General features: G+C 42.0%; 1 protein-coding gene across 3 annotated transcripts in view; it reads right to left on the bottom strand.

The window, feature by feature from the left end:
* LOC137414483 (actin filament-associated protein 1-like) overlaps window positions 1-20,966 on the bottom strand; it is a 263,066-nt gene that overhangs the window by 216,225 nt on the left and 25,875 nt on the right. The gene's annotated exons all lie outside the window — the stretch shown is intronic.

Genomic DNA, 20,966 nt, shown 5'->3' with positions numbered 1-20,966 from the left:
GGTCTCTAACCATTACACATCCAGGTCTCTAACCATTACACCTCCAGGTCTCTAACCATTACACATCCAGGTCTCTAACCATTACACATCCAGGTCTCTAACCATTACACATCCAGGTCTCTAACCAATACACCTCCGGGTCTCTAACCAATACACCTCCAGATCTCTAACCAATACACCTCCAGGTCTCCAACCAATACACCTTCAGGTCTCTTAGCAATACAGCTCCAGGTCTCTAACCAATACACCTTCAGGTCTCTTACCATTACACCTCCAGGTCTCTAACCAATACACCTTCAGGTCTCCAACCATTACACCTTCAGGTCTCTAACCAATACACCTTAGGTCTCTAACCAATACACCTTCAGGTCTCTAACCAATACACCTCCAGGTATCCAACCATTACACCTCCGACTCTCCAACCATTACACCAAAGAACTATTCATCTTCATCCAAAGATAATTATTCATCTTCATCAAAAGATAATTATTCATCTTCGTCCAAAGATTATTATTCATCTTCATCCAAAGATAACTATTTATCCTCAGCCAAAGATAACTATTTATCCTCAGCCAAAGATAACTATTTATCCTCAGCTAAAGATAACTATTCATCCTCAGCCAAAGATAACTATTTATCCTCAGCCAAAGATAACTATTTATCCTCATCCAAAGATAACTATTCATCCTCAGCTAAAGATAACTATTTATCCTCATCCAAAGATAACTATTCATCCTCAGTCAAAGATAACTATTTATCCTCAGCCAAAGATAACTATTCATCTTCATCCAAAGATAATTATTCATCTTCATCCAAAGATAACTATTTATCCTCAGCCAAAGATAACTATTCATCCTCAGCCAAAGATAACTATTTATCCTCATCCAAAGATAACTATTTATCCTCAGCCAAAGATAACTATTCATTCTCAGCCAAAGATAACTATTCATCCTCAGCCAAAAGATAACTATTCATCCTCAGCCAAAGATAACTATTCATCCTCAGCCAAAGATAACTAATCATCCTCAGCCAAAGACAACTATTCATCCTCATCCAAAGATAACTATTTATCCTCAGCCAAAGATAACTATTCATCCTCAGCGAAACGTAACTATTTATCCTCATCCAAAGATAACTATTTATCCTCATCCAAAGATAACTATTTATCCTCAGCCAAAGATAACTATTCATTCCCAGCCAAAGATAACTATTCATCCTCAGCCAAAGATAACTATTCATCCTCAGCCAATGATAACTATTCATCCTCAGCCAAAGATAACTATTTATCCTCATCCAAAGATAACTATTTATCCTCAGCCAAAGATAACTATTCATCCTCAGACAAAGATAACTATTCATCCTCAGCCAAAGACAGCTATTCATCCTCAGCCAAAAATAATTATTCATCCTCAGCCAAAGATAACTATTCATCCTCAGGCAAAGATATCTATTTATCCTCAGCCAAAGATAACTATTCATCCTCAGCCAAAGATAACTATTCATCCTCAGCCAAAGACAGCTATTCATCCTCAGCCAAAAATAATTATTCATCCTCAGGCAAAGATAACTATTCATCCTCAGCCAAAAGATAACTATTCATCCTCAGCCAAAGATAACTATTCATCCTCAGCCAAAGATAACTATTTATCCTCAGCCAAAGATAACTATTCATCCTCAGCCAAAGATAACTATTCATCCTCAGCCAAAGATAACTATTTATCCTCAGTCAAAGATAACTATTTATCCTCAGCCAAAGATAACTATTCATCCTCAGCCAAAGATAACTATTCATCCTCAGCCAAAGATAACTATTCATCCTCAGCCAAAGATAACTATTCATCCTCAGCCAAAGACAACTATTCATCCTCATCCAAAGATAACTATTTATCCTCAGCCAAAGATAACTATTCATCCTCAGCTAAAGGTAACTATTTATCCTCATCCAAAGATAATTATTCATCTTCGTCCAAAGATAATTATTCATCTTCATCCAAAGATAACTATTTATCCTCAGCCAAAGATAACTATTCATCCTCAGCCAAAGATAACTATTTATCCTCAGCCAAAGATAACTATTTATCCTCAGCCAAAGATAACTATTCATCCTCAGCCAAAGATAACTATTCATCCTCAGCCAAAGATAACTATTTATCCTCAGCCAAAGATAACTATTTATCCTCAGCCAAAGATAACTATTCATCCTCAGCCAAAGATAACTATTCATCCTCAGCCAAAGATAACTATTCATCCTCAGGCAAAGATAACTATTTATCCTTAGCCAAAGATAACTATTCATCCTCAGCCAAAGATAACTATTCATCCTCAGGCAAAGATAACTATTTATGCTCAGCCAAAGATAACTATTTATCCTCATCCAAAGATAACTATTCATCCTCAGCCAAAGATAACTATTCATCCTCAGCCAAAGATAACTATTTATCCTCAGCCAAAGATAACTATTCATCCTTAGCTAAAGGTAACTATTTATTCTCATCCAAAGATAATTATTCATCTTCGTCCAAAGATAACTATTTATTCTCAGCCAAAGATAACTATTCATCCTTAGCTAAAGGTAACTATTTATTCTCATCCAAAGATAATTATTCATCTTCGTCCAAAGATAATTATTCATCTTCGTCCAAAGATAATTATTCATCTTCATCCAAAGATAACTATTTATCCTCAGCCAAAGATAACTATTCATCCTCAGCCAAAGATAACTATTTATCCTCAGCCAAAGATAACTATTTATCCTCAGCCAAAGATAACTATTCATCCTCAGCCAAAGATAACTATTCATCCTCAGCCAAAGATAACTATTCATCCTCAGCCAAAGATAACTATTCATCCTCAGGCAAAGATAACTATTTATCCTCAGCCAAAGATAACTATTCATCCTCAGCCAAAGATAACTATTCATCCTCAGGCAAAGATAACTATTTATCCTCAGCCAAAGATAACTATTTATCCTCATCCAAAGATAACTATTCATCCTCAGCCAAAGATAACTATTCATCCTCATCCAAAGATAACTATTTATCCTCAGCCAAAGATAACTATTCATCCTCAGCTAAAGGTAACTATTTATTCTCATCCAAAGATAATCATTCATCTTCGTCCAAAGATAACTATTTATTCTCAGCCAAAGATAACTATTCATCCTTAGCTAAAGGTAACTATTTATTCTCATCCAAAGATAATTATTCATCTTCGTCCAAAGATAATTATTCATCTTCGTCCAAAGATAATTATTCATCTTCATCCAAAGATAACTATTTATCCTCAGCCAAAGATAACTATTTATCCTCAGCCAAAGATAACTATTCATCCTCAGCCAAAGATAACTATTCATCCTCAGCTAAACGTAACTATTTATCCTCATCCAAAGATAATTATTCATCCTCAGCCAAAGATAACTATTCATCCTCAGCCAAAGATAACTACTCATCCTCAGCCAAAGACAACTATTCATCCTCATCCAAAGATAACTATTTATCCTCAGCCAAAGATAACTATTCATCCTCAGCGAAACGTAACTATTTATCCTCTTCCAAAGATAACTATTCATCCTCAGCCAAAGATAACTATTCATCCTCATCCATATGATCATGTGTAGGGGCAATGCGGAGATCATGAAGACCCTCGATTAGCAGGAGGACATTCCCTCAAGTTGTTTTCCGATGAGATTCTCATCATATTAGGTAAAACGGAAAGTAATGTCATTTTTCAAGCTTTGTATTCCACTTTGACAAACGACATTACCTTCCGGTATATCTAATATATCATATCACGTGATAAATCATTGGATATTTAAAAGTTCACCTGTAATTATTATGTTTCACCTCGGTTGCAACACTGGGAAGTTAACTAGCCAAAGTTCTCTCGTCTCATAGACAACGATGTGGATCCTACATTGTTATAGTTTTGGACAGTAATCAGATAAAGAAGAACCGAAAGGAAAGTTTGCTTGCACAAGACAAATATTTACATTCACAATGTCTCATGGCCCAAAACTAAACTTACTCTGTTGATACGTCACATGGGCCTATAAGGTATTTGTCGAATTGTGAACATTCCACATTCAGTAAATCAATCAGTGAACATGTCATTCAACTCTTCAGTGAGTAATACGATCAATGTAAGGGGGGGGGGGGGGGGGGGGGATTTACTATCGATTACCACAAGCCCATCTATTCAATGTAGATGTGATTCATGGTGATTCATGGTGATTCATGGTGATTCATGGTGATTCTAATACCTTCCCACATCTTCCATGAAACCACCTTCCCCTCCCCTCCCTTCCCAACACACTCATGCCATCCTTCACATTCTCACTTCTCACGTTCTTTACTGCTTTGTGGTCCCACACTTTCACCTTTGGACCACACCTTCGCTAAATCTCATTTTGTTGTGGCAACACCTTTTTCTTTGTGATCTCAATCACATTTTTGCTGACACAACAACCCCTTTTTCAGAATCAACAACCATATTTTTCTTTTTGCAGCTTCAATGGAATAAAAGTCAAATTTCTATACACACACACATACACATATATATATATATATATATATATATATATATATATATATATATACACATTATACATACACACACACACACAAATCCCAGGTGTTGGCTTAGCGGTTAGGGTGCCAGCTTGGGATCCTAGGATCCTAGGTTTGTAATCCCGGTCGATCGCTGAATTAACGCCAGGGGGGTTGACTCAGCCTGTCATCCTTCCGAGGTCGGCAAATCGAGTACCAGTTCACTGGTAATTCCCTGTGTGTCGCAAGAGGCGACTACCAGGGTTGGCGGCAGGAAGGGCATCCGGCCATAAAACATTGCTTCAAAAAGGGGACCACGGTGCCCAAAAAGGGGACCAGGGTGCCCAAAAAGGTCAACCCCTGCTCTGCGGGGAAAAATGGCCTCTAAAGGTGGTTTTATACAAACATCACTTTTAATTACATATATTCACTCAATTATGAAGAAAAGTTAAAAATTCTCTTATCATGATCCATATCCAGATCTTCAACGAAATCAAATCAATACATCCATGTAATATACTCAACTTGTCCACCAGGTTTGGTCGCAATCTGTCCACAACCTTTTGAGATATCATGCAGAAGTTTCGCAAGTGGGAGAAAAGAAGAACAAAGAGTTGGAGGTGAGAACCAATCCTAGATTTTGGGAGTTTCACAAGAGAGGAGTTACTGGAAGAATGTGTGTGACCTTGGAACGACTCATAGTGGGAGAGAGGAGGAATGAAAGAGCAGAGGACACAGCCTGGAAAAGAGGTGGGGAATAGTTTAATAAATATCCCCTCGCATATTAATCTGCCAGAGAATCCTTGAAGATGGAAGAGGAGTGGTGGGAGGTGGATGGAAGAGGAGTGGTGGGAGGTGGATGGGAGAGGAGTGGTGGGAGATGGATGGAAGAGGAGTGGTGGGAGGTGGATGGAAGAGGAGTGGTGGGAGGTGGATGGAAGAGGAGTGGTGGGAAGTGGATGGAAGAGGAGTGGTGGGAGGTGGATGGAAGAGGAGTGGTGGGAAGTGGATGGAAGAGGAGTGGTGGGAGGTGGATGGAAGAGGAGTGGTGGGAGGTGGATGGAAGAGGAGTGGTGGGAGGTGGATGGAAGAGGAGTGGTGGGAGGTGGATGGTAGAGGAGTGGTGGGAGGTGGATGGTAGAGGAGTGGTGGGAGGTGGATGGAAGAGGCGTGGTGGGAATTGGATGGAAGAGGAGTGGTGGGAGGTGGATGGAAGAGGAGTGGTGGGAGGTGAATGGAAGAGGAGTGGTGGGAGGTGGATGGAAGAGGAGTGGTGGGAGGTGGATGGAAGAGGAGTGGTGGGAGGTGGATGGAAGAGGAGTGGTGGGAGGTGGATGGAAGAGGAGTGGTGGGAGGTGGATGGAAGAGGAGTGGTGGGAGGTGGATGGAAGAGGATGGTGGGAGGTGGATGGAAGAGGAGTGGTGGGAGGTGGATGGAAGAGGAGTGGTGGGAGGTGGATGGAAGAGGATGGTGGTTGTTTAACGGAACTCAAGGTAAACAAGAAAATTCTGGAGCAAAAAAATAAATCATCTTGACTTTTGCCAAATCTGGTTTTAATTGTCATTAAAATGTAAACTTTCAATAAAACATCATCTAAAGCTGATATAATCAGTTGAGGTTCGGGAAAGTCATTACTGTGTGTTGGGTTATAAAAACAATAATCATCTAAAGCTCGATTTGTTTTGTTTATCTTCACTAATAGTACCAAGGAATAATATTTTCAATGGAAACCGCAGGAAGCAGAGAAAGATTTCTCAATTGTGGTTCCAGGGAGGTTGAACAGTCCGGTCATGTGTATACTATTAGGCCCTTTGATAGGAAACCTCAGTTGACACAGGCAAGTGAGGTCAACACTGCTCCATAATCAATATCAACGTATCAACAGGTGATGGTGAAACTCTGGAGTAAGTTACTAATGTGAGTCTTCCTTCTTCTTGGATACCTCATCTCGGAAAACTCAAAATAATTATGTTTGAGACTTACTCTGTAAAGTTTTATGTTCTTTCCTTTGTAGCTTTTTGATAATAAATACCAGACTATTCAACAATGCTTTGGCAGAAGAGAAGAACTCAGCAGAGTGAGAGAGAGAGAGAGAGAGAGAGAGAGAGAGAGAGAGAGAGAGAGAGAGAGAGAGATAGAGATAGAGATAGAGATAGAGATAGAGATAGAGATAGAGAGAGAGAGAGAGAGAGAGAGAGAGAGAGAGAGAGAGAGATAGAGATAGAGATAGAGATAGAGAGAGAGAGAGAGAGAGAGAGAGAGAGAGAGAGAGAGAGAGAGAGAGAGAGAGACTGCCGCGAAGAATAAAGTGAAAACATCTGAATTTAACGGTTTAATTCAAAAGTTTGGGAAAAAGTCTGTGCCTGTGTATCAGATGGTCGACATGATGTGACGAGTAAATGGGAAGGATATTTACACGTGGCCATTAAGGATTCAGCCATGGGTGAATTGCAGAGTTCTGGTTATAGGAACTTTTAAAGTGGTGGACTGAAGGCACCGAAAGCTGAAGGAATGAAGGAACAATGGAAGCTGCAATTGTGAACTGAATTTAAAAGTAAAAGTTAAAGCACAGAATGGTAAATACAGACTTGGCATTTAATATGGAATATTTTTTTTGTGGGGGTGAACTTACTTTTCAAGATGTCTTAGAACCAAAAGTTCATTGGAATTATGTTGAAATTATTCTAGATTTTGTTAATGTGACCTTTAAAAGAAACAAAAACCACATTTGACGTTTCAAAACAAATAAATTGATCCTCGAAAGTGATGGAAACTGATATCGAACTCAATTCATGGACAGTACTGTGTTAAACTTCTGTGCGTTTTCCAGAAGTATCTCTTTAATTTGCACATTAGCCAAAAAAAATTTCAACAAAACCAAAAGCTAAATTATGACTGGGATTACGGACAGTAAAATTACAGTTCAGTACTTCGTGTAACCCCCACGAGCATTCAGGAGAGCAGGTACACGTTGAGGCATGCTGTTCACGAGATTTGCCAAGGTTTGGACAGGAATCGCATGCCATGCAGTTACAATAGCCTGCTGTAATTCACGCACAGAGGTCGGCTGCTGGTCCAAGTGGTCGATTTGACGCGTTAATTCTGCCCACAAGTTCTCTATCGGATTCATATCCGGGGACATGGCAGGCCACTCCATATGCTCTACACCACGGTCAGCAAGAAAGTGTTGGATCATGCGAGCATGATGAGGCCGTGCATTGTCATCTTGGAAGACAAAGTTTCCTCGAAAGGCTGCACAAGCAAATGGAAGCAATGTTTCTTCCAGAATGACCCTGTACTTGAACTTGTTCAGGTTTCCATTCAGAACAACCAGGTCAGTTTTGCCCCCTGCATGAAAAGCAGCCCAAACGGTCACCCCACCACCTCCAGCTTGGACTCTTGGCACTATACAATCTTCGTTGTGGGCTTCATGCACTTGTCTGCGCACTCGGACGCGGCCATCTTGACGATAGACCAGAAATCTAGACTCGTCACTGAAGGTGACATGATTCCAGTGTCCTGGCTGCCATTGACGGTGCTCTCTAGCCCACTGCAATCGGCGCTGGCTGTGTTGTCTGGTCAGGCGTGGCTTTCTCAGGGGACGCCTGGCACGATAGCCTGCTTCAACCAGTCGTTGGTTGATTAGCCTTCTGGATACAGGCACATTTGTCAGTTGCTGCCACTCAGCCCGAAGCCGATTAGCTGACTTGGTACGGCCATTGCGGACTAACCGGTGCAGCTGGCGATCATCCCTCCTTGTGGTTCTGCGGGGACGTCCTGGCCTCGGTATTGGAGTAGGGACACCCCTCTGAGCATTTCGTTTCAGGATCTTTGACACCTGACCTTGAGTGATGCCATACTGCCGAGCAATAGCACGCTGTTCCATGCCAGAATTTCGTAAAGCCACCACTCCATGACAAACAGCATTGTCAAGTTGACGGACCATCTCCAGAGGAAGCGGCAATAACTTTTGTAGACGTGCAGCAGTTGTTTTCCACTAATACAGAACGCAACAACCCTTATGTACCCGATTGTGAAGGCAATCGGCAAATGTACCTGTCCTTACATTTTGTCACGTCACCTGTGATATAATCCTGTTATTGACTTCGTGCTGCGAAAGACAATCAGTGACATGGTTCTTTCAACAAAGACATCACCGAAGGGTAAAAGAAACTCACCAGATTGATATACTGAGTTCAGAAAGTAAACCCAAGTCAAGAAAAAAAATATATTCCATATTAAATGCCAAGTCTGTATAATCATTTTGAAATATGGTCCACAAGGTTTCTGTTTTAACAAATGAACAAAACGTTTATATCATGGATTTAAGAGCTGCAATAAAGTAATACACATACACACACAAACATATACACACATACATACACACAAACATACACACAAACATACACACACACAAACACACACACACACACACACACATACACACAAACATACACACACAAACACATAAAAACACACACACACACACAAACACATACACACACACAAACACACACACACATACAAACACACACACACACACACACACACACACACACACACACAAACACACACACACATACAAACACACACACACACACACAAATATACACACACACACAAACACATAGACACACACACACACACACACACACACACACACACACACACAAACACACACACACAACCATACACACACATACAAACACACACACACACACACAAATATACACACACACACACACACACACACACACACACATACACGCTGCCCAAAAAGTCCTTGTGCGACTTTGACCTGATATAACTTTTGATGTACGCATGATATAAACAAGTTATTAATGTTGTATGAAGGAATAATTTATAGTTTTTGTTTTTTTTATACTGAATACAGTTCTAGTTTTTTGGCTTCAACTTAACTGCCATGTTTCATAATTCATCGTTCAATCAGATTTTCCTACTTGGTGAAAACGTTCTCCAGTTGCTGCTGAGTTATTTAATTAATTAAGCCTCCCCCTATGGCCTACAGGAAAGCAGGAAGCTTCTGCCTGTTATAGGGTTTGTTTCTACAATTGGTGCCTCCAATTTTTAATGGTACCCCAGAGTTTATTAGACCCCTTGGAGTACTAAACCTAGACCCTCTGAGTACTAAACCACCATTTAGAAAAAAAAAATCCTTTCCAGCATACCTTATTTCTGAAATTTCCGAGCTGTATCTAGGATCCAGATGGAATTTTCGCCATGAAATTTTGCCTCAATAATGGAATAAAAAGTATGCGGGTTGACCTTTTTTTTCGACCTTGACATGATTTGTAACTTCATGACCTAATTGTAGACTTTTTGGGGGCCGGGGGGGGGCGGGTATGTAGTTGAGGCTCATGTAAGAGCGAGTACACTGAATGGATCAGGATGCAAAAGGAACAGTAGAGAGAGGGGGGGACACACAAACAGCAGAGTTGAAGGACAATATAATAAAGGGGGAGACTTGGACAAACTCGAAACTTGGAAGGAGAAGGGATTGCGGTGGGGGCAGGGGGAAAAGGGGGGTTAACGAGGGTAGAAAATATCATGATTTTGGATTGAGGATAGTCTGAGATGGTGGTGACCTGCTGACTTGAAGACCGGGAAGGAAAACTTACATCAATGAGAATGTGGAAGTTGATTACACAGGCTGGAAAAGAGGAGGAACAAATGAGTTGAGGTGAGCAGTGATCCTGGATTCGGGGGGTTTCACCAGTAGGGGGTTGATGGTGGACCGTGTGTGCCCTGCAGAAACCTAGGGGGACAAAGCATGCAAAGAGCAGATGGTGCACGACCAGATTGGAGGCCGTAGAAGACACAGAGACCACTGATGTGTCTGCGATGATTTTGAAGGTCTTGGTTTCCTCAGCATCAAGCTGAGCAAGATGTGAGCCAGAGGGACCATCCTGGAGGGGAGAGCAGTACTCCATAAAGCTGAAGATGAAGGCCTTGCATGTGGATAGGAGATCATACATGCCAAGGAAGGAGTTTGTATGACGGAGGATGCCCAGTCGGCGGCCGGCTTTGGAGGCGAACTTTGAAATTTGGTTTGCCCAAGAAGGATCATGACTGATAGTGAGACCCATGAGTTTTAATTACTGAACTTCCTCAAAGAGGGTTGTCAAGATAGTAGATCGGCGAGGGGTTGGGCATTGCCAGGCGGCCCTGTCGGAGAGAGATAGCGAGTGTGTGAGATTTGTCAAGATTTAAAGACATATTCCAAGTATTTGATCACCTTGTGATTTTGTGAAGGTCTGAAAAGAGGGAAGAGGCTCAAACGCATCTGTCTGAAGGATGAGGAATGTCACAGCAGAGGATGGAGTCATCAGTAAATAGATAAAGAGATCATTGATGAAGATCAGGACTAGGACTGGGACCAGAACACTGCCTTGGCACTCCAGCCTTGACAGGGAGAGGAGATGAAAGGATTCCGTTAAGTGGAACATATTCGCTACGAGAGTAGAGGAAGTCAGTAAACCATGTGTGGAGTTGGCCTTGGATGCCATAGGCAGGGTTTAACAATTTTCACCTCATCTTGACAAAGGTTTGTCCACGCAGACCGAAATTACCCACTCCAGATAGCTTAGAGCAAGGCACATGTAGGCTTATATTACATCATAACCCTCCAAGTTAAAGGTCAAGGTCAAATGGTCAAGGTCTGAAAAAAATAATATTTTTTTGTTATTGCTTAATCTCATAAGCTCATATTAAATCTCAAGAATTTGTTATATTGTGATGGCAATGTACGAAAGAGCGTGCACAGCTGTAAGGACGAAGGACGGGAACAATGGTGAGATTGAGGTGAAGGTGGGAGTGCATCAGGGGTCGGTACTAAGTCCACTACTATTTGTAGCTGTGATGGAGGTGCTGGCTCGGAATGTAAAGGAGGGTTTACCGTGGGAGTTTTTTTTTTTTTTTTGTATGCAGATGTTTGCAGATGTTTTTGTATGCAGAGTTGTTGTATGCAGATGATCTGGTGTTGATTGCGGAAAGTATGGATGGACTGAATGAGAAGATGAACAAGTGGAAGGAATGCATGGAGACAAAAGGTCTGAAGGTGAATATCAGAAAAAACGAAGGTGATGGCAAGTGGTAAAGCATGTGGTGAGGTAGAAAGAACTGGGAAGTGGCCGTATGCTGTGTGCAGGAAGGGTGTCGGAGTGAACTCCATTCAATGTACAATGAGCGCTGAGTGGGTTCATCAAAAATGTTGTGGTCTGAGATTCTGAGAGGGTCATTAACCAGTGTGGCAGCTACATTCAAGTGTAAGGTGTGCACAGAGGGAGCTGCAGATGGAGGAAATGTTGAGTTGGAACTTGGAGATGGCGTGAAGCTGGAAGGTGTGAAAACATTTTGCTACCTCGGAGACATGCTGAATGGAGAAGGTGGATCAGACTCGGCAACGGTTGCTCGAGTGAGATGGGCATGGAAGAAGTTTCAGGAACTGAGTGGCGTGCTGACGAGGAGGGGAGTGTCGTTGAAGCTGAAGGGAAAGGTGTATGCTGCATGTGTGAGAAGTGTTATGATTTATGGGAGCAAGACATGGGTAATGAACATAGAGCAGCAACGAAGGCTGGAAAGGGTGGAAATGCGAATGGTTCAGTGGATGTGTGGAGTATCGTTGAGAGAGAGGAAGACAAATGACGAATTGTGAAAGATGATGGGAATAGAGCCTGTGATGGATGCTGTGAAGAGAAACAGGTTGACATGGTTTGGTCATGTGTTGAGGAAGGATGAAAGTGACTGGTTGAGAAGAGTGATGGAAATTAATTTTGAAGGACGTAGAGGGTGGGGAAGACCGAGGAAGACTTGGCTAAAGATAGTGGAAGAAGAAATGCGGGCAAGGGGGTTAACAAGGAGAGATGCAGAAAATAGGGCAAGATGGAGAAGATTGTCATGGGGCCCGCAAGGCTAACTCGCTCTAACTGGGAAAATGGCCTTAAAATGCCTGTTGTTGTTGTTGTTGCTCAATCTCAAAGACCGCTTGGCCTTCCTCGGTGTTCTTGCATCATAGTAGTGCACCTGCATCGAGGTTGTGCACCTGATATTTGATTAGTGTCCTTGACTTAATTTTTCGGATCATGACCTAATTCACAAAAACACGTCTTTGATCAGAACTTGAATAATTTTCCTCTGATTTTCATGATGCTGGGTTTTATGGATGAATATGTTGTAGTTGGGGGCACATTTTCTTAATTTACAATCTATCGCTAAATTTAGGATCATAGGATAAGGGTAAGTCATGGGCAATCGACCTAGGTCCTAGGGTAAGCCTCCAGTTGTCGGGTGGCAGATATCTAGTTGCATTTGTGATTGTAGCCTAAAGTTCATGTAAATAATGTAGCTTTGAGGAGTAATCAACAGTTTTACAAAATAAAAGTAGTCCAATGGAAACAGGCATGCGAACAAGGTGGGTGACCAAGCACTTGGTCCACATCTATCGATCATTCAATCCAATCAATCATGAATTATCATCAATTATCATCAATTATCTAATCATCAATTGATGAAAACATCAATAACAACATTAACTAGAACGGCACTCGTTAGAGCGCATACCTCCGCCTGGTGAACAGTTTAATTTTGTATCACACTGATAGGCCGGATCTGGATTCAGACCTGAACCAAAATCAAATCAGCTTGTTCTTGTCACCGAACCAACTCGTCCACCAAGTTTAGTCACAACTTGCCCATAACTGTTTGAAATTTCATGTTAGATGCCGCTTTTCACCGGACCTCTCAATGGTGAAGAATCAATTAATAATAAAAATAATTCTCGGATCTGAATCCATATTCAGATCTTCACCAAAATCGAATCAATTAGTCCTCATCACACACACAACCAGTCCAACAAGTTTCATCCAAATCCGTCCACAACGTTTTGAGATATCTGCTATGTATAGTTTTTGGCCCCATCTCCCAATGGTGAAGAATCACTTTAAAATATTCTACTATCCGGATCCGAATCCGGATCTTCACCAAAATCGAATCATTTCGTCCTTGTAACATACGCTACATCTCTGCCAAATTTCGTTTGAATCCGTATACAATGTTTTGAGATATCTTGTTCACAGGCAGAAAAACAGACAAACTGTTACGGATTCGTCACTTCCGTTGTTGTGGTTTTCATCCACTGTAACAAACTTTTGATTCCATATACTATTATTGTTGTCGTTTAAGGGAAATAGATATTGCTATTTTCAAAAGATAAAAGTTAATGTTTTAAATGAAACCGGAACCGGACGACGAAGAAGAGGAAGAGAAGGAAAGAAGGCGGAGCGAGTGAGTCGGACAAGAAGGAGCCGAGCTACTTGGAGGTTTCGAGCGAACGTTGATGAACGAGAGTCACGAAAGAACTTTTGGTTTCCCTGGAAAGGGATTCCTGCGACAGAGTTGTTATCACTGTGACAGATCAACCTGCGTGTCAGGTTTTGCGGTCGATTCCAAAGAGAATCATCGTCGGGCCGTTACGTCTCGAGTATGGGCCGTCGGCCACTTTGACTCGCGCGCTTTGCGTGTCGCGCAAGGTTTCTTTGCTTCGCTTCAGCCGTTTTCACCACATTCAGACGTTTATCTGGTGTGGGTGTGTGTAACGTGGATTTTGAAGGTTAATTTGCAGTTCGCCGACTGTGAGCCGTGAAACGTCCATACCCGAGGGTGTGATTTCTCAGTCACCTGGAAGGCGCCTTTGGATTTCCCAGTCGCCTTGAGGGCGCCTTTGCGCAGCTTTGGCAGCGGGACTGTACTTATCATCCGAACGGGATTCTGGTCTCGATTGGACATCGTTCTGACGATCGCTGGAGCGGATCGACTTTGGCTTGAAGCCGGAACCAACTTTGGCTTGAAGCCGGGAAAGAGACAACAACTTTGGCTTGAAGCCGGGGATTAGAGACATTGAGAATCTTCTTCTTTTTGCTCACTTGGAGCACAGTGAGTTATATTGTATGAACCTGATGGTACCATCATAGGATATATATTGATTGTACTTTTGATTACTATTATTGTTGTACTGTTATTCTTGTGTGATTTTAATACAATATTTGTTTGTTGGTAACAATTGGTGTGGCTTCACCATTGATCTTTGACATACAGAATAACACATTTTTCTGCCGTGACTCCTCTCGGGGCTCGGAGGTACACCATGACCAGGGGGTTGGGGAGGAGCACGTAACAAAACAAACAAACAAGCAGACGGGGGTGAAAACATAACCTCCACCCACCTTTGGTGGCAGAGATAAAAATAGCAAAACTTGATGAATTATACTTTGTATTGTCATTTACAAGTTTGTTTATACCATGTGTACATCAAAAGTTAGAAAAGTTCAAAGTTGCACAAGGACTTTATGGACACCCTGCATTTTGGTTCCAGGTGGGGAAATTGACATTGGCCTGGGTGGGCTGTCCACTGACATACATATGTAAATGTTGAACAGCACCACTTAACTAGAGTGGTAACTCGGAACACATGTGCAATAACACCACTTGCTGCAAGCGTTTTGAAGAACCGGAGGCACCTGCCATGCATCCACCATTTCTAAAACATCCATCAGTCAACAAGATTTTGTCAAATATAGCTGGGAATGGCGATATTAAAGTTAAAATGCAACTCCCTGTTTCGTTTCTGTTTGCCAAAGACATTAAACCGCCCACTGTTTTTGGCAGTGTCAGCTGCTACATTGCTACCCACAGTATCAGTTAACCTAAACAGGCGTTAGAAACTTTTTTTTTTGGCAATTACAGCATACAGCAAGCAAGTGTTTTGGGGAAAACTCTTGACAGACTCTTTTGGACATTTAACTCAAGTTGGGAAATGTTTCAATTCAAGAACCAATTGTCATTCCGTTGCAGGATACTCGAGTAAAGGTTTCAGGCTTTTTTGGAATTATTTCAATAATTGGATGACATTCAATAATTGGGAAATTCGATAATTTGCCTGCTCTTCAGGGAAGACACAACAAATCTTTCATGTACACCAACAACAAGTGCGATAAGATGGTTCCTCCACGTTAAATCCATCCAATGGAGGGCACACAAATTGATGCACCAAGGTGTCAGTTTATGAATGTTGAAATTTTAACACAGGAAAAACAGTTCACCAATACCTCTAGAGTCTCGGGTCTAGGGTCTAGGCTATCCTGTCAGTATATATACACAACCAAGACCAGACATAGCATCGCCTACCTCTCTCGGAGCCGATTGCACAATCATACCAATCTAAATTCAATCGAAAAGACACAAACTGTGTTTTGACACAAACACAAACACAAGCACAACGAAAAGACACAAACACAAAGACACACGTGTCATCAAGGAAAGACACAAACTTAACATGATAATTCAAATTGGCTCTGTTGTTAATGACGTGCAACAAGGGAAGAGCAACAAGAATATGACAATCGCGGTTTGTTTTGAACTTCCGTTCATGAAATCTCTGCCCCTTAACGTTTTTCATTTGACTTCGCATCATAAACTCTGCCTCTTTGCATCACCAAGCAACCCATAAAAATGTAAACAATTGTTTTATTTTATAACTTTTGACATTTATACTTTAAAATTACTATGTTTGTAAACTTTTACATAAAGAGCTCATTCAGATCACACATTCTTCATTTACTTTATCTGGGCTTTGTCTGGGCCACGCAAGGACTTTCACATTCTAATTCTGAAGCCATTCCAGTGTTGCTTTGGCTGTATGCTTGGGGTCATTGTCCTGTTGGAATGTAAATCTTCCCCACAGTCTGATGTCTTTTCCACTCCGAAGCAGGTTCTCCTCAAGGATTTTCCTGTGTTTGGCTCCATTTATTGGTCCCTTTATCCTGAGAAATCTACCAGTTCCTGCTGCTGAAAAGCATCCCCATAGCATGATGCTGCCACCACCATGCTTCAAGGTAGGGATGCTGTTAAATGTGTGATGAGCTGTGCCTGGTTTCTGCCAGATGTTGTGATTTGTATTCAGGCCAAATAATTCAATTTTCATCTCATCAGACCACAGAACCTTTTGCCTCATTCTCTGAGTCTTTCACGTGCCTTTTTTCACACTCCAGGTGTGCCATCATGTGCCTTTTTCTCAAGAGTGGTCTCCGTCTGGTCACTCTCCCTTTAAAGCCTAGATTTGTGAAATGTTGCACAGACTATTGGCCTTCTGGCAGGTTCTCCCATCTCTGCCAAGGAACCTAGTTCTGTCAGAGTGGTTATTGGGTTATTGGTCACCTCCCTGACCATGTTCCTTCTTGTCTGATTGCTTGAGTTTGTAGTCGAGTTTATGACAGAGTTTGTGGTAGAGTTAATTGTAGATTTTACGGTAGGGTTTATGGTAGAGTTTCTGCTCTGACGTGCACTGTCAACTCTGGGGCCTTATTTGGAAAGGTGTGTATCTTTCTAAATCATGTCCATTCAATAGAATTGGCCACAGGTGGACTACAATCAAGTTGGAGAGACATCTCAAGGATGACCAAAGGAAATTGGGTGCACCTGAGCTCAATTTAGAGTGTCATAGCAAAGGGGTTGAATAATTATTGACTCAAGACATTTCAGCTTTTCATTTTTAAATATTTTGGAATAATTTCTAAGAAAAAACTAGAACGCCACTCTTCGAAGTCACGACATCGACCGATATGCGTCCGCCCACATTATTACATCATTATAATTCTTGTACCAAGTTTGCTTTAAATCCATTCAGCTGTTTTCAAGTTATCTCATTTTTACCTGACATGACCTCTGACCTTTGAAATCTTGACCCCAAAATTTAATCAGTTCATGTTTTCATTATTATACATACCTGCACCAAGTTTTAATTAAAAACCCTTCAGCTGTTCACAAGTTATCACATTTCTACCTGACATGACCTATGGCCATTGACCCCGGGACCTCAAAATCGAATCAATTAATCTTTACATCATTATACATATGTGTACCAAGTTTGAATTAGATTACATAATCCGTTCTCAAGTTATAGACCTATTACAGACATTGACCTTTGACCTCCTGACTCCAAATTATAAAAGGTTAACCTTTACATTATTATACATTCTTGTACCAAGTTTGAATTCGATCACTTCAGCCGATCTCAAGTTATAGACCCATTAGGACTTTGACCTTTGAACTTTGCCCCCAAAATATAATCAGTTAATCTTTACATCATTGTACATATCTGTACCAAGTTTGAATTAGATTCCTTCAGCAGTTCTCAAGTTATAGACCTATAACAGACATTGACCTTTGACCTATTGGCCCCAAATTCTCAACAGTTAATCTTTACATCAACAGTTAATCTTTACAATCTTTACATCATTTTCGCTCTTTCACGAGCCTCGATCTTGTGTACAAAAAAAAAAAAAAAAAATTCATATCTGTACCAAGTTTGAATTAGATCCCGACAGACGTTCTCAAGTTATCTCGTCAACGAAAACCTATCACGGACTGACGGACGGACGGACGGACGGACAACCTGAAAACATAATGGCTCCGGCGACTTCGTGAACGGAGGCATAAAAAAACCACTTTGACATTATGGGATATTATGTGTGGATCAGTGACCAAAAAACCTCAATTTTTTTCATTTTAAATTCAGGTTGAAAAAAACCAAAATGTGATTAAAGTCAAGGGGTGTGAATACTTTCTGAAGGGACTGTATGTATATACCTATTGCAGCTAACACCTGCAAACCTACATCCTCCCTTTAATCTATTTATTCAGCAACCCTTCTCCCATTCCCCTCAAAGTCTTCATCCCTTCCCACTTGTTCTCCTTATCCCACTACCCCATTAGGCCTTCAAAGCCTGGTGTTGGCTTAACGGTTAAGGTGCCCGGCTTAAGATGTTAAGGTCTTGAATTTAAGCCCTTGTTGTTCCGTTGAAATAACACCAGGTGGGTTGACTTAGCCTGTCATCCTACCGAGGTCGGCAAAATGAGTACCAGCTCACTGGTAACAGGGTCTGTATCAGTAGCATAGCCCTGCTTGCAGAAAATGATGCAACCAGCAGCCACAGGCTACATACTAAACAACAACATTACACATTAACATACTTTCACTAAACCCAATCATCCACTTCCACCTATATTCCTTCTCTCATTACCTTTTCTACCCCTTTATCTACTTCTCACAACTCCTTTGCCCACTCCACTCTATCCATTCACTGACTTCAATCTTCCTCCTTCACCCATTCATCTACTCCCCCAAACATCTTCACCAACCTCCTCCTTCATCAACCTCCTCCTTCACCCATTCATCTACTCCCCCAAACATCTTCACCAACCCCTCCTTCATCAACCTCCTCCTTCACCCATTCATCTACTCCCCCAAACATCTTCACCAACCTCCTCCTTCATCAACCTCCTCCTTCACCCATTCATCTACTCCCCCAAACATCTTCACCAACCCCTCCTTCATCAACCTCCTCCTTCACCCATTCATCTACTCCCCCAAACATCTTCACCAACCCCTCCTTCATCAACATCCTCCTTCACCCATTCACCCATTCACCTACTCCCCCAAACATCTTCACCAACCTCCTCCTTCATCAACCTCCTCCTTCACCCATTCATCTACTCCCCCAAACATCTTCACCAACCCCTCCTTCATCAACCTCCTCCTTCACCCATTCATCTACTCACCCAAACATCTTCACCAACCCCTATGGGCCGGTGCTCCTGCCTCACACCTAGCTCGGCTTCATGCTGTTGAAACCAAAGCTTTCAGAATTATTGGAATCTCCCATGATGAAGCTATCTCTGAGGGCCTTTCACTCACTCACCGCAGGCAGGTAGGTGGTCTTTCTGTGTTCTTCCGACTCCTCTCCGGCCTTGCACCCCCAGCTCTCTCTGTGCTCTGTCCCCCAAATATTCCTACAGGTCGCACAAGATCTGCCAGCAACCCTCTGATGGTTAAACTGCCGAAATCTCGGCTCTCTGCTCACCTTCACTCTTTCATTCCTCTTTTCTCCCGCCTCTGGAACAAACTCCCTCACTCCCTTCAATCCCACTCCTCCCTCCAGGTCTTTAAAACAGCTGTTCACCACCATCTCTTATCTTCCCCCATCCAAAACCTTGATCTTTTCTACCCCCGCTAATTCACCCCAGATCCACCTTGTTTGAAATTCCAACTTCTTTCCTGGAAGTCCTGGCAGTGTCCATATGTTTTATACTTCTCCCACCCCCCTCCCCCCTTCCCATGCCCGCCCCTTCCCATGCCCCCCCCCCCCCCCCCACCAAAGCCCTCTCCCTCTCCCTCTCACAGATCTCTCGATGTCTCCATGTCCCTGCTCTCAAATGTTCTGTTTGTGTCCTTCCCCCTCTCTCCCCATCTTGTCTACCACTCCCGATGTTATATGTTTTATGTGTCGGTTTGTCTTTCTGTGTGATTAATGTTCGCTCTTTCACGAGCCTCGATCTTGTATACAAAAAAAAAAAAAAAAAAAAATTCTCCTTCATCAACCTCCTCCTTCACCCATTCATCTACTCCCCCAAACATCTTCACCAACCTCCTCCTTCATCAACCTCCTCCTTCACCCATTCATCTACTCCCCCAAACATCTTCACCAACCCCTCCTTCATCAACCTCCTCCTTCACCCATTCATCTACTCCCCCAAACATCTTCACCAACCCCTCCTTCATCAACCTCCTCCTTCACCCATTCATCTACTCCCCCAAACATCTTCACCAACCCCTCCTTCATCAACCTCCTCCTTCACCCATTCATCTACTCCACCAAACATCTTCACCAACCTCCTCCTTCACCAACCTCCTCCTTCACCCATTTCCCCCTCCATGTATTTATCCACTCGTCTGTTTGCATTTTCACCCACTCCCCCAGATTTTCTGGGTCATCGCTGAATCTACCTCAAATTTTGCTTTCATGCAGATAATACAGTAGAGTATTATACTAATTCCCACATTTTAATGTTACCAAACAAGTTGGACGTAACAGTCCCAATGCCGTAAAACCTTTGCTGCACACCCTGAGGCCTGAACACAAGCTGCAATTTTATGCGAATTCGGTTCAATGATGCAGGAGTGCACATCATTAAACAAACACCTCAAATGATCATGATAATTTCTGATGTCAATAGTTTTCATGCAGAGAATTGACAAATTTCCTGCAGTATGACTTGGAATACCCACTCCGACCAGGATTGGCGCTACACGATACATTTACATAGAGAATTTGTGGCGACACTTAAGCCGAAAAAACGGGGCTATGGATGTTTTTAAACAACCTCAAATCTTCCTGGGCTACAACCACAAAGTTTAAATTAATTCAGTCCAGTGGTTTATGAGTCGACACAAGGCAGACAGACAGACAGTCAGACAGAGGCGACTAGCTTTGTATATGATACACACATGTACACACAAACTCACGCATACACAAAGTTTCGTAATTACCTCTCCTTATTCCCTCTCT

Source organism: Myxine glutinosa, chromosome 3 (genome assembly GCF_964187855.1).
Source record: "Myxine glutinosa chromosome 3, kmMyxGlut1.1, whole genome shotgun sequence".
In the NCBI taxonomy this organism is placed as follows: Eukaryota; Metazoa; Chordata; class Myxini; order Myxiniformes; family Myxinidae; genus Myxine; species Myxine glutinosa.
This window is presented reverse-complemented; position numbering and strand designations above follow the sequence as displayed.